The 15,323-nt window shown below is 40.7% G+C and overlaps 1 long non-coding RNA gene and 3 pseudogenes across 6 annotated transcripts in view; 1 reads left to right on the forward strand and 3 right to left on the reverse strand.

The window, feature by feature from the left end:
* The window catches only part of LOC132677337 (cationic amino acid transporter 3 pseudogene), a 184,994-nt pseudogene that overhangs the window by 152,108 nt on the left and 17,563 nt on the right, over window positions 1-15,323 (reverse strand). The window lies entirely within an intron of this gene.
* LOC132677836 (cationic amino acid transporter 3 pseudogene) overlaps window positions 1-15,323 on the reverse strand; it is a 125,199-nt pseudogene that overhangs the window by 92,280 nt on the left and 17,596 nt on the right. Inside the window, exon 1 of one of the 4 annotated variants that reach the window (XR_014137924.1) lies at window positions 13,891-14,255. The exons of 2 other annotated variants lie outside the window; for them this stretch is intronic. The product of XR_014137924.1 is annotated as a cationic amino acid transporter 3 pseudogene, transcript variant X5 (transcript). Of the gene's footprint in view, window positions 1-12,038; window positions 12,228-13,890; window positions 14,256-15,323 lie in introns of those variants that run through there. One more of the 4 variants, XR_013556820.2, reaches the window with a different exon arrangement.
* On the forward strand, window positions 571-1,617 carry LOC144616930 (uncharacterized). Its single transcript, XR_013556847.1, has 2 exons — window positions 571-681; window positions 1,413-1,617. It is a non-coding gene; the product is annotated as an uncharacterized LOC144616930 (long non-coding RNA).
* LOC144616994 (cationic amino acid transporter 3 pseudogene) lies at window positions 9,889-12,031 on the reverse strand (annotated as a pseudogene).

A 15,323-nucleotide genomic window follows, 5' to 3' on the forward strand; every position in this document is an offset into this window, starting at 1 on the left:
GTCATTTGGACAAGAGTATTCTTCTCCCCATGAGCCGGCCTCCTGAATAAAACTCATAATCCTTTCCAATCAAAGCTTTTCTCTTGAGGGGCACTGGGGTGGCTCAAGCAGTTAAGCATCTGACTTCAGCTCATCATGATCTCATGGTTGGTGAGTTCAAGCCCCAATTCAGGCTCTGTGTAGACAGCTCAGAGCCCAGAGCCTGCTTCAGATTCTGTGTCTTCCTCTCTCTCTGCCCCTCCCCCACTAGCACTCTGCCCCTCTCTAAAATAAATAACAATTAAAAATAAACTGTTCTCTTGAGTATTAGCATTTGGAGTGGTGGGCAGCTGCACTGGGTTAAAGTAACAAAATTTGGCGCCCCAGCTGGGAGCCAACGTCTCTGTGGCATCCATCCAGTTCCCCTGTATGCCAAAGTCAGAGAAGTTGGTCTGTACCATGACAGGGCTTCCTTCCTAGTCTCCTGGGCAGGTAACTTGGACTACAGCAGGAGGTTAGCTGCTCCAGGCTAGTTGCTCTTGGGGAGGGAATCTGAGGCATCTGTCCCTCCAGCTTCCCAGATTCTTTTTGCCTAAGAGAAACTCCCTGATGATTCCTCACTGAAGCTGACTGCCAATTTTGCTTTTTGGTTGGAGTGGAAGGAAAGGAGCATTTGGGGAAGCTGAGGAGCTTCAGGACCAGGTAAGTCCCTCAGAGTGCTCACCTACACAAGTTTCTCAGATGTAAACCACTGTGTGTTGTTTTTTTCCTGTCCATACTTTTCCCATTAGAAAGCCTCAGCTTTCCCAAGAACTAAAAGGGATGTGACTAGTGTTCAATTTATTTGGAAGTTGTAACAGATCTGTTTTGGTATGGAGAGGTGGTGGTTTAAATTTGTGTAGAATGCCAAGTTCCATCTCTATCCCAGCAGTTAGCCCACTGGACCGAAATTGGAATATGTGGAAGGAATATAGGCAGGGATCTATGACTAAGAAAGTGATAATTTTTATTGTGACAGCACCTTGTCATGTATGTTAGGTTCAGAAGAAAGATGACCATGAAATGGGTCTCTTGGATCTCTTCCCCCCATTGTGTTCTCTCTAAATAGGGGGTTTGGGTTTGGCTTTTAGCTTGTCTATGGAGACCATTGGTCAGTTAGTGGAACTCTGACTTTCAGGGAGGAACAAGAAACCAGGAAGCCATTTGGTTCAGTCCATCATGCCCCAACTTTTAGGGAAAAGGAATGTCAGAAGAGGTACTCTGGGTTTCATGGAGTCATACTTTTATTTCTGTCTTGCTTCTCAACTTTTGCCCAGGAAGAAAACAGGAATACTCCTGTTCCCAAAGAAAGTACTTCATCCATCCATCAGGAAATATTTTAAATAAATGCTGCAGAGGCACTTATTTTTATTTTTATTTTTTATTTTTTGCAGGAGGGGGACACAAGACCAAGACAAGCAAGGAATGTTAGTCCAAACTATAGATCTGCCCCTGGCCTTTCTGAAGACTCCCTTGCACCCCTACCTACTCCTTTTCCTCCTGTTACTGCCCCAGCATCTTCAGGACTTATATAACGGGCTCCTATGCCATCCTCCCTGCCTGGAGTGCCAAAGGCTCCTGGTCCTCCTACCCTCACTATCAGGGAGCAAAAACCACCCCAATGTAAATTGAAATTTGTTGGTTTCATTAAAAGTTAAGACACATCTTTAGAGATATCAGCATTAAATATAAAACTTTTATTCCAGCAAGTTTTAGTAAAGGTCAAAGGAGCTCATGTTCTTTCAGCTGCCATTGTTCAGCAAAAAGGTGACTTAAATGATGATTAATTATGCCTGTCTCATAAAGTTTTCATGAATAATTGTTAGGAATAAGTTGGGTGAAGAAATAGAAAGGTTTATATCTTTCAAAATCTTTAGTAATTTGAAATTTTTAAAGTTCTGCTAAATGAAATGCAACACTGGGTTGATTTCATTGGGTTTCTAAGTCTTTTTAAAATAAGATAGAACACTAAAGCATTGGTCACTGAAACTCTTTGTGAGTATTCTTTGTTTCAAGGAAAGTGCATTATTTGCATAAGTTCATTAAAAAGATGTTCTCCTTGTAACAGGACACCAGTGGAAACATTTGTTACTTCACCAAGGCTTTGACTAGAATGTCATGTTTGAGAGAGTCATGCATAGACTCAGATATCACTAGACATCTCTAAGGACTAAGGTTAACTTTATGGAGCCAATAAAGCCTCTTGGACATGTTGGCCTGATAACTTGTTTACAGAGTTCCCAGCATTCTTACCAGGTGATTAAACAATATCACTTGCTGGCATGTGCAGGACACCTCAGGATATTTGGGGAAACTGCAGGAGAGAAATTCACCCAAATATACAAGTATCACAGGAAAATCTGATGGCAGGCATCTGGCTTGGCTTCTGGCCTCAAGAGACTATTAAAAAATCATGAGGAGCCAAGATGGCGGAACAGCATGAAAGTTTTTTGTGTGTCTCATGTCCATGAAATACAGCCACACCAACACTAAACCATGATGCACACCTAGAAAACTGATTGGAGGATTAACACAACAATCTGCACAACCTGAACCACAGAATTCAGCAGGTATGTGCCACAGGGAGGGGAATTTGGGGAGTGAGAAGCCGCTGAAGGTAGGGAACTGCTTTTGTGGGTGGAGAGAAGACAAAGACTGGGGTGGGGGGAGAATACGGGAAAATCACCCCTCCCCAAAAGCAGCTGGAGAGAAAGTAGAAAATTGGAAACAGCCACAGGGGCTAAACTAAAAAGGGAGAAAGGAGAAAGGAGAGGGTTTAAATTCCATTAAGATGGTAAACAAGAGGAGCACAAAGGCTGCAATTCCACAGCTCAATACCTGACGATGCTCTGGTGGGAAGGGCAAATCCCCAGGAGCAGAGTGAGGTCTAGTATGTTCTTGGGCCACACAGGGAAAACTGGTTCCACTGCTGGAAGGATATTTGGTAGAGACTATTGAAGCCACCTGGTCCCAGCAGATCCCAGAGAATGGCCACATTCGCTGGTGCTGGAAAAAGGTCATTAAGGGTGAAGCCTGGTGCCAGATGTGTGCTGTGATTTTCCATAATCCCTGAAATGCTGCTGCTACACTATCTTGTTAACTTTTTCTGGGGCAGGCTGACACCTGGCTGAGGTCTTGGGGCACCAGCAGCAGCAGGGTCCAGCAAATGTTCCTGGGTGCTGCTGACATTCAGCTATTGCTCAGTGAGAACCTCCCACAGAGGGGCAGAACGGGTCAAAGCCGCAGTCCTTCAGAATTAAGGGGCCGGGGAAAACAGCCACATCTGAGACAAAACCCGGGAAAGAGGTACTGCCTAGGGCCTGGTCATGGGCAGTGAAAAGGCAGGGAGTGGACGAAAGCTGAAGACAGAGGATGGGTGCCTGATTGCTGATTGGGGAAAACAGAGTTCTGATACTAGAGACTGTGTAGCTGGGTGACGCCATTTTCACCGTTACTGCGCATGCGCCTATGCACCTACGAGAGTCACAACACCCCACCCCAGTAGGCTAAAAGCGCCATCTAGTGGAGATCAGAGCTGTTACACTGAGCCCCGCACAACTGGGTCAACCTCGCTCTTCAAGAACACAAGTATCACCACCTCCTTAGTTTATGGACTATAAAGCGCTTCATAGTCTGACTACTAGGGGAAAATGAAGTAATTTCAGTACTATTTTGATTTTTTAGAAAGTCCATCTATTGAATTTTCTTCCTTTCTTTTTCCTCTTTTTCACTTCTTTTCTTTTTCTTGAATACAGAAAGAGAAACAATTCATTTTTATTTTCAGTTTTTATTAAAAATATTTTTAATTTTTTACTATATTTTTTAATTTTGTGTATTTTTTTCAAATTCTATTTTACATCCATCATTTTATTTTATTCTATTTCAGTGTATTCACTTTTTAAAATTTTCAAACTATTTCCTTTTTTCTTTTTCTTTTTCATTTCTTTTCTTTTTATTGAATACAGAAAGAGAAAAAATTTATTTTTATTTTTAATTTTTATTAAAAATATATTTCTTTAATTTTTTTTGACTGTATTCTTTACTTTTGTGTAATTTTTTTTCAAATTCTATTTTACCTCCATCATCTCATTATAATCTAATTCAAAGTGTTTATTTTTTCAAATTTTAAAATGATTCCCATCCCCCCCTTTTTTTCTCTAATCTTTCAAAACCCTTTCAACACCCAGACCAAAACACACCTAAGATCTAACATCATTTATTTGATTTTTGTCTGTGGGGGGAGGGGTTAATTTTTTTAATTTTATTATTTTTTTAATTTTAATTTTTTAAATTTAATTTTAATTTTTCTACCTCATTAATTCCTTTTCTAACCTCAAAATGACAAAATGAAGGAATTCACCCCAAGAGAAAGAGCACGAAGAAATGACAGCCAGGGATTTAACCAACACAGATACAAGCAAGATGTCTGAACCAGAATTTAGAATCACAACAATACTAGCTACAGTCAAAAATAGTTTAGAATCCCTTTCTGTGGAGATAAAAGAAGTAAAAAATAGTCAGAATGAAATTAAAAAATGCTATACCTGAAGTGCAATCATGGCTGGATGCCATGGCGGCAAGGATGGATGAGGCAGAACAGAGAATCAGTGATATAGAGGACAAATTTATAGAGAATAATGAAGCAGAAAAAAAGAGGGAGATTAAGGCAAAAGAGCACGATTTAAGAATTAGAGAAATGAGTGACTCATTGAAAAGGAACAACATCAGAATCATAGGGGTCCCAGAAGAGGAAGAGACAGAAATAGGGGCAGAAGGGTTATGGGACCAAATCATAGCAGAAAACTTTCCTAACCTGGGGAAAGGCACAGACATCAAAATCCAGGAAGCACAGAGGACCCCTGTTAGACTCAACAAAAACCGACCATCAACAAAGCCTATCATAGTCAAATTCACAAAATACTCAGGCAAGGAGAGAATCATGAAAGCAGCAAGGGAAAAAAGTCCCTAACCTACAAGGGAAGACAGATCAGGTTTTCAGCAGACCTATCCACAGAAACTTGGCAGGCCAGAAAGGAGTGGCAGGATATATTCAATGTGCTGAGTCAGAAAAATATGCAGCCGATAATTCTTTATCCAGCAAGGCTGTCATTCAAAATAGAAGGAGAGATAAAAAGTTTCCCAAACAAAAATTAAAGGAGTTTGTGACCACTAAACCATCCCTGAAAGAAATTTTAAGGGGATTCTCTGAGGGGACAAAAGATGGAAAAAAAAAAAAAAAAAAAGACCAAAAGCAACAAAGACTGGAAAGGACGAGAGAACACCACCAGAAACTCCAACTCTACAAACAACATAATGGCAATAAATTCATATCTTTCAGTACTCACTCTAAACGTCAATGGATTCAATGCTCCAATAAAAAGACATAGGATAACAGAATGGATAAGAAAACAAGATCCATCTATATGCTGTTTACAAGAGACCCACCTTAGACCTAAAGACATCTACAGATTGAAAGTAAGGGGATGAAGAACCGTCTCTCATGCTTAATGGTCAACAAAAGAAACCCGGAGTAGCCATACTTATATCAGACAATCTAGACTTTAAAATAAACACTGTATCAAGAGATGAAGAAGGGCATTATATCATAATCAAGGGGTCTATCCACCAAGATCACCTAACAATGCGAAACATTTATGCGCCAAATGTCAGAGCACCCAAATATATAAATCAATTAATCACAAACATAAAGAAACTCATCGATAGTAATACCATAATAGTAAGAGACTTCAACACCCCACTCACAGCAATGGACAGATCATCTAATCAAAAAATCAACAAGGAAACAATGACTTTGAATGACACACTGGACAAGATGGACATAACAGATGTATTCAGAACATTTCAGCCTAAAGCAGCAGAAAATACATTCTTCTCCAATGCACATGGAACATTCTCCAGAATAGACCACATACTGGGACACAAATCAGCCATAAGTAAGTACAAAAAGATCAAGGTCATACCATGCATATTTTCAGATCACAACGCTATGAAACTCGAAATCAACCACAAGAAAAATTTGGAAAGGCAACAAATCCTTGGAGACTGAAGAATATCCTACTAAAGAATGAATGGACTAACCAAGCAGTTAAAGAGGAAATTAAAAAATATATGGAAGTCAATGAAAATGATAACACCACAACCTAAAACCTCTGGGACATAGCAAAGGCGGTCATAAGAGGAAAATATATAACAATCCAGGACTTCCTAAAGAAGGAAGAAAGATCTCAGATACACAACCTAACATTACGCCTTAAGGAGCTGGAAAAAGGACAGCAAATAAAACCCAAAGCCAGAGGAAGACAGTAAATAATAAAGATTAGAGCAGAAATCAATGCTATCAAAACCAAAATAAACAAACAAACAAACGGAGAACAGATCAATGAAACCAGAAAGAAACTGGTTCTTTGAAAGAATTAACAAAATTGATAAACCACTAGCCAGTTTGATCAAAAAGAAAATGGAAAGGAATAAATAAAATCGAGAATGAAAGAGGAGAGATCACAACCAACAAAGAAATACAAATAATAAGAGAATATAATGAGCAATTACACACCAATAAAATGGGCAATCGGGAAGAAATGGACAATCCTAGAAACATATACACTACCAAAACTGAAACAGGAAGAAATAGAAAATTTGAACAGGCCCATAACCAATAAAGAAACCGAATTAGTAATCAAAAATGTCCCCCAAAACAAGCGTCCAGGACCAAATGGCTTTCCAGGGCAATTCTACAAAACATTCAAGGAAGAGTTAACACCTCTTCTCTTGAAGCTGTTCCAAAAAATAGGAATGGAAGGAAAACTTCCAAACTCTTTCTATGAAGCCAGCATTACCTTGATTCCAAAATCAGACAGAGACCCCACTAAAAAGGAGATCTATAGACCAATTTCCCTGACGAACATGGATGCAAAAATCTTCAACAAGATATTACACAACCAGATCCAACAATACATTAAAAAAAGGATTCACCACGATCAAGTGGGATTTATACCTGGGATGTAGGGCTGGTTCAATATCTGCAAAACAATCAATGTGATTCATCATATCAACAAAAGAAAAGAACCTTATGATCCTCTCAATAGATGCAAAGAAAGCCTTTGACAAAATACAGCATCCTTTCTTGATAAAAAACCCTCAAGAAAGTAGGGATAGAAGGAGCATACCTCAAGATCATAACAGCCATATATGAACAACCCAATGCTAATATCATCTCCCCTAAGGTCAGGGACAAGACAGGGATATCCACTCTTGCCACTGTTACTCAACATAGTATTGGATGCTTTAGCCTCTGCAATCAGACAACACAAAGAAATAAAAGGCATCCAAATCGGCCAGGAGGTCAAACTCACTCGTCGCAGATGACATGATACTCTGTATGGAAAACCCAAAAGATTCCACCAAAAAAACTGTTAAAACTGATTCATTAATTCCACAAAGTTTCAGGATATAAAATAAATGCACAGAAATTGGTTGCCTTCCTATATACCAACAATGAAGCAACAGAAAGAGAAATCAAGGAATTGATCCCATTTACAGTTGCACCAAAAACCCATAAAATACCTAGGAATAAATCTAACCAAAGAGGTGAAAATTTTATGCACTGGAAACTACAGAAAGCTTATGAAAGAAATTGAAGAAGACACAAAAAAACATGGGAAAAGATTCCATGCTCCTGGACAGGAAGAACAACTACTGTTAAAATGTTGATACTACCCAAAGAAATCTACATATTCAATGCAATCCCTATCAAAATGACACCACCATTCTTCACAGAGCTAGAACAAATAATCCTAAAATTTGTATGGAACCAGAAAAGACCACAAATAGTCAAAGAGATTTGAAAAAGAAAACCAAAGCAGGAGGCATCACAATCCCAGACTTCAAGCTATACTATAAAGCTGTAATCATCAAGACAGTATGGTACTGGCACAAGAACAGACACTCAGATCAATGGAACAGAATAGAGAACCCAGAAATGGACCCACAAACATATGGCCAACTAATCTCTGACAAAGCAGGAAAGAATATCCAATGGAATACGACAGTCTCTTCAGCAAGTGGTACTGAGAAAACTTTACAGCAACATGCAGAAAAATGAACCTGGACCACTTTCTTACACCATACACAAATATAAAATCAAAATGGATGAAAGACCTCGATGTAAGACAGGAAGCCATCAAAATCCTCAAGGATAAAGCAGGCAAAAACCTCTTTGATCTTGCCCACAGCAACTTCTCACTCAACACACCTCTGGAGGCAAGGGAAACAAAAGCAAAAATGAACTAATGGGACCTCTTCAAAATAAAAAGATTCTGCACAGCGAAGGAAACAATCAGCAAAACTAAAAGGCAACCGACAGAATGGGAGAAGATATTTGCAAATGACATATCAGATAAAGGTTTAGTATCCAAAATCTACAAAGAACTTATCTAACTCAATACCCAAAAAAACAAATAATCCAGTGAAGACATGGGCAAAAGACATGAATAGACACTTCTCCAAAGAAGGCATCCAGATGGCCAACCGACACATGAGAAAATGCTCAACATCACTCATCATCAGGGAAATACAAGTCAAAACCACAATGAGATACCACCTTACACCTGTCAGAATGGCTAACATTAGCAACTCAGGCAACAACAGATGTTGGCAAGGATGTGGAGAAAGAGGATCACTTTTGCGATGCTGGTGGGAATGCAAACTGGTGTAGCCACTCCGGAAAATAGTATTGAGGTTCCTCAAAAAATTAAAAATAGTACTACCCCACAACCCAGCAATTGCACTACTAGACATTTATCCAAGGGATACAGGTGTGCTGTTTTTAAGGAACACATGCACCCCCATGTGTATAGCAGCACTATCAATAATAGCCAAAGTATGGAAAGAGCCCAAATGTCCATCGATGGATGAATGGATAAAGAAGAGGTGGTATATATATACAATGGAGTATTACTTGGCAATCAAAAAGAATGAAATCTTGCCATTTGCCACTATGTGGATGGAACTAGAGGGTATTATGCTAAGCAAAATTAGTCAGAGAAAGACACATATCATATGACTTCACTCATATGAGGACTTTAAGACAGAGGACAGTTGAACATAAGGGAAGGGAGCAAAAATAATACAAAAACGGGGAGGGGGACAAAAATAAGAGACTCTTGAATATGGAGAGTAAACAGAGGGTTACGGGAGGGGTTGTGGGAGGGGGGATGGGCTAAATGGGTAAGGGGCATTAAGCAATCTACTCCTGAAATTATTGTTGCACTATATGCTAACTATTTTGGGCGTAAATTTTAAAAAAACAAAATTAAAATTGAAAAAAAAGAAGAAGGCCATCATTGTTGCAATAATGACAAAAATCACCTTGGCCATGATGCAGAAGTTTGTGCTGGTACATATCATGCCAAGGACAGGGAACAGGAGGCCATCTAGTTCCATCTTGTATGATAGCTGACATATGGGTACATAAAGCGAAAGATCCTTTCAGAAAGAATACAGAAAAATCCAAAATTTGCAACATAGTAGGCTAGGGCCCAGACAATAAGGAGAACTACCTCAGGCAAGGTGCTCACAGGATGAAGCTGGTAGTAAGAGAACATAACCTTAAGTGTTAAAGAGACACCAAAATATGGCACAAAGGGGCGCCGGGGTGGCTCAGTTGGTAAGCATCCGACTTCAGCTCAGGTCATGATCTCACAGTTCGTGAGTTCGAGCCCCGCATCAGGGGTCTGTGCTGACAGCTCGGAGCCTGGAGCCTGCTTTGGATTCTGTGTCTCCCTCTCTCTGCTCCTCTCCCACTCACACTCTTTCTCTCTCAAAAATAAATAAACACTAAAAAAAAATTTTTTAATACCGCACAAAGCAGATGAACAGTGAAATCACAATGGGGGATGGAACATTGGGGATTCTGGGCTTTTTCAACTCTGGTGTAACAGAGTTACTCTGGTAACAATTTTGTCAAAACCTATAAATGCATAGAAACAAGTAGCTGCTCCCCAGAGAATCCCCTCAAAGACAAAAGGCAAAAACCTTCCAGGGCCCAGGGGGTCCAAGCTAGAGGTGTCATTGAGTCCAGCCATTACGTAGTCCTCTCCTGTGAGCCTCCAGTTGTGCAGGTCCCCCTTAATAAAGCCATAGATGATGACAAAACTGAGAACCAAAGTGAGCACCTTGATAAGTGAAGAAAAGTGATTATGCCACAAAATCATGAGAAGCCACACAAGGCACATAACAATGAAGTCTAGATATTTTTCTCTAAGGAAATGGTAAACATACGGTAAGATAATTTCATGCAGGTCACTTGCAGGTGCTCAAAAGCTAAGATAAATATGTCAACATAAATTGCTGTATCAGAAACAAGGGAAAAGATGACAGTGCAGCCAGTGATGATAGCCCAGAGTTGACCTATAGTGACAATAGTGACATAGCTATAGAGATATGCAGAGCCAGAATGGGGAATCTGGGCCATTATCTCAGCATAGCACAGCACAGCCAGCAAAGAATATAGGCTGGCCATCAAAAAGCAGATCACAATGGATTGTCCTGCTTGATTTCTGGCCACCTCACCAGCCAGGACATACACACCTGCACCTACTGTGCAGCCCACACCCAGGGCCACTAAATCCAGAATGCTCAGTCTTCTGAGAGGGGCAGGCTCAGCCACATCTTGCTGCAGGGTATGTCTGCATACCAACTTTTGACCAAATCTGCCACGTGCCTGATGCAGCATTGTATATGGAATTGAAGAGGATACAGGATCAGATTCAGGATCAGAGAGCCTTAGCAAGCCTGGAAGCAGAGTCTCACATCTGGGTCAGAGGCTGAATTAAACCAAGTTGTCTTTGGGCTGCCAAGTTCTGTTGCACGGGCTTCAAATCTCCTGCTTTGTATTTCATCAGGTATGTGCTATCCCTCCAAAGTGCCCAAATGATAAATATTTGTTGAAAAATGGTGTTCAACAAGCCAACCAAAGCTTAGAAGTCCCATGTCACCTCACACCACCCAAATATCTCAGAAACTGACACCAAAAGTCATCATAGAAAAATCAACCCTGATTGCCACAGAAACAGTGCCAAATACCTCCCAACATTCTCCTTTGTGCACCATGTGACACAATCCCTTTACATTCATCTAACTCATGTAGCTTCATGTACTAATTGGGCTGTAGCTCACAATAGGGCATGAATGTATTGTACAGTAGTTCACACGTGGGATGTTTGCATGGCGCTTGCATGACATGAGCCATGACACATGGACAGACCAGAGGACCTCATTGTAAATGCAGAATCATTTTTAAAATATCATTTGAGTTTAGGGGCACCTGGGTGGCTCAGTCGGTTAAGCGGCCGACTTCGGCTCAGATCATGATCTCGCGGTCCGTGAGTTCGAGCCCCGCGTCGGGCTCTGTGCTGACAGCTCAGAGCCCGGAGCCTATTTCAGATTCTGTGTCTCCCTCTCTCTCTCTGACCCTCCCCTGCTCATGCTCTGTCTCTCTCTGTCTCAAAAATAAATAAATGTTTAAAAAAATTTTTTTAAATATCATTTGAGTTTAAAACACAAATATTTGTCTCCCATTCTTAAAGACCTTTAGCAATAAAATCAACTGTCAAATGTCTGGTGTCAGTTTGGCCCTCTCTCTCCTCTTTCTGCCTTATCCATTTAACTGTATTGATGTCAAGGAATAAACAGTGCAACCCTTCACTTTAGCCATATAGGCTCACAGGGGTGCTGTGAAAATAGGAAGAGGAAGAAAGGAGCAGTCCTTCATACCATGCAAAAAAACCATAGGAACAGGCTGTCTGGTAAGGAAACCCTAGAGAAATGGGAACAGAAGCCAACCAAAAGTCCATTACTAAGAAGGGAGCAGAGCCAAAAATGCTGTTTTGTGAAATCTGACAGTCAACGAACCTCACCCAAAGCAACCAGAAAAAAATCACTACAGTTATGCTTACAGTTATGAGAGTGTTATAGGTAGAGAGGAAAGAAATGTCACCTACCTCAGTAGCTCACAACCAAAACAAGTCCTTCTGTGTCCTTCCTCTCTGGGTTCTAGGAGAGAAGGTGAGCTCATTTATGTGGACACTGTCTTTACTGGCCACACCATGCTTTATAAATACCCTGTACCCTCTGTGATGTCAGCTTCTAGCGACCTGGAGAATCTGGTTTTCTCTGTGTGTTAGTATGAAAACACTCACTTGTAACTTCCTATTAATTTTTCACATGGAGTTATTTTTAACTCACTCACACTATGAATATGCAAAATATATTTTCTTGTTGAGCAAACACCACCTGTGGTTCCTCTTTTCCCCTCCTCCCCTGCTGCTGTTCAGATGGCCCCTTCTCAAGAGGAACAAGGCTTTGGATGAACAATTCACAGCAATGCCCCAGAAATCAGTAGGGGAGAACAGAGAAAAGAGAGTCATGCAGCCCCCACTCTCCTCACTCCTCAGGCTTTGGTATTGACAGAATTTTAGGAAATGTTGTCAGAGGTTTTTAAAGACAGAAAGATGAAGTCAAAACTGAAAACTCTTCTCTGGAGATATTCAAAAGGAATCGTGGGAAATGTGTCAGACATCTTTGTGCAATTCCGTCTATACTCCTTATTTGCCACCCACCAGTTCCAATGTTATGATTTACCAACAAGCACGTGAGATAGATAAGGAGGATTAATTAACTCATGGAGCTTTCTACACTATGAATGTGATTGACATGTCCCCCAACCACCCCCAGGCTTCAAACCCTTCAGTGGTTCCCACTGCACTTCCTGCACAGTCCTTCCTTCCTTCATCATCTGACCTGTGATGATTCCCCCAGTCTCATCACTACCCAGTTCCTGCTCCAGCTGTGAAATTCTACATTCACCATGTTTTGTTCCCTGTCTCTAATATCCTCTTGGCACCTTCACTGAGCTAATCCTTCCTTCTCTTTCAGTTCCCAGCCCAGTTACTTCCCCAGGAACCTCCCCTGACCCTTATGCTGCCCTTAATGTGTGCTCACATAGCACCTAGCTTACCCCATGTGCCATTTATCCTAATGTATCAGAATTCTAGGTCCGCTGCCTGTATCCTTTGGACTGTGAGTTAGATGCTCAATAAATATTGTTGAACAAATGCACAAACTGAGAAGAGAAACCTGAAAGAGCACATAATCCAGTATTCCTATCTACTTGACTTTGAGACACATACTTTGTAGTGAAGCAATCTTTATAAACCTGGCTCAAGTAAAGATATAAATGGTACTACCTTCCTTGTGGAAGGCAAGAAAAATGAAAAGTGTGAAGGGAAAGCCAACTGATGAAACCTTGACCGCACATCATTCGTGGCAGGTATGAGCAACACAGGGTGATGAAGAATAGTTTGCATTTGAGGAAACTTGTTTAAAAATATCAGGCTGCCTTGGGTTATAAGAAGCCAAGCACCAGGGGGGAGGAGCCAAGATGGCAGAACAGCATGGAAGTTTTTTGTGTGTCTCCCATCCATGAAATATAGCCAGACCAACACTAAACCATCCTACACACCTAGAAAACTGAGTGGAGGATTAACACAACAATCTGCACAATCTGAACCACAGAATTCAGCAGGCACGTGGTGCAGGGAAGGGAATTTGGGGAGCAAGAAGCTGCTGAAGGTAGGGAACTGCTTTTGCGGGCGGAGAGAGGACAAAGACTGGGGGGAGGAGGGGCAGAGAATACGAGAAAAGCACCCCTCCCCAAAAGCTCAGCTGGAGAGAAAGTGGAAAATTGGAAACAACTGCAGGGACTAAACTAAAAAGGGAGAAAGGAGAGGGTTTAAATTCCATTAAGAGTGTAAACAAGGGGAGTGCAAAGTCTGCAACTCCACAGCTCGATACCTGGTGGTGCTCTGGTGGGAAAGGCGAATCCCCCCCCAGGAATAGAGTGGAGTCCGGGAGGTTCTCAGGTCACATGGGGAAAAGCGGTTCCACTGCTGGAAGGACATTTGGTAGAGACTGTTGAAGCCACCTGGTCCCAGCAGACCCCAGAAGGCGGCCACATTCGCTTGTGTTGGAACAAGGTCGTTAAGGGTGAAGCCTGGTGCCAGATGTGTGTGATGATTTTCCATAATCCCTGAAATGGTGCTACTACACTATCTCGCGACCTTTTTCTGGGGCGGGCTGGCACCTGGTCGCGGTCTCGGGGCACCGGCAGCAGTAGGGTCCAGCAAGCATTCCTGGGTGGCAGCTGACATTCATTCAGTCACTGCTCCGTGAGACCCTCCCACAGAGGGGCGGAACAGGTCAAAGCCACAGTCCTTCAGAAGTAAGGGGCCAGGGAAAACAGCCACATCTGAGACAAAACTTGGGAGAGAGGTACTGCCTGGGGCCTGGTCACGTAGAGTATAAAAGCAGGGAGTGGATGAAAGCTGAAGATAAAGGACGGATACCCGATTGCTGATCCAGGAGAACAGACTCAGTAGCTGAGTGGCGCCATTTTGACCACTCCCACGCATGCACCTACGCACCTAGGAGCACTGCAACTATCCACCCCAGTAGGCTAGCAGCGCCATCTAGTGGAGAGCGGAGCTGTTACACTGAGCCCCGCCCAACTGGGCCAACCTCCCTCTTCAAGAACACAAGTCTCACTGCCAGCTTAGCTTATGGACTATAAAGCACTACATAGACTGATTTCTAGGGAAAACAAAGTAATTTCAATCCTACTTCAATCTGTTAGCAGGTTCATCTATTCAATTTTCTTTCTTTCTTTTTTTTTCTTTTTCTCTTTTACACTTCTTTTTCTTGAATACAGGAAAAGAAAAAATTCATTTTTATTTTCAATTTTTATTAAAAATATTTTTCTTTAATTTTTATTACTATACTTTTAATTTTGTGTAATTTTTTTTCAAATTCTATTTTACTTCCATCATTTTATTTTAGTCTACTTCAGTGTACTCACCTTTTCAAATTTTCAAACAATTTCCTTTTTATTTTTTTCTTTTTCTTTTTTCCTCTTTTTCATTTCTTTTCTTTTTCTATAATGCAGAAAGAGAAAAACTTCATTTTTACTTTCAATTTCTATTAAAAATATTTTTTATTTAATTTTTTCGCTATATTTTTGTGTTTATGTAAATTTTTTCAATGTCTACTTCCTTCATTCTATTTTAGTCTCCTACAGTGTATTCACTTTTTCAAATTTTCAAATGATTTCCTTTGTTTTCTTTTTTCTTTCTTTTTTATCTTTTTTCTCTGTCGTTTCTTTTCTTTTTGCTTGAATACAGAAAAACAAAAAAATTTATATTTATTTTTAATTTTTATTAAAATATTTTTAT

The sequence above is a fragment of the Panthera onca genome, chromosome B4, assembly GCF_046562875.1.
Source record: "Panthera onca isolate mPanOnc1 chromosome B4, mPanOnc1 haplotype 2, whole genome shotgun sequence".
Lineage (NCBI taxonomy): Eukaryota > Metazoa > Chordata > Mammalia > Carnivora > Felidae > Panthera > Panthera onca.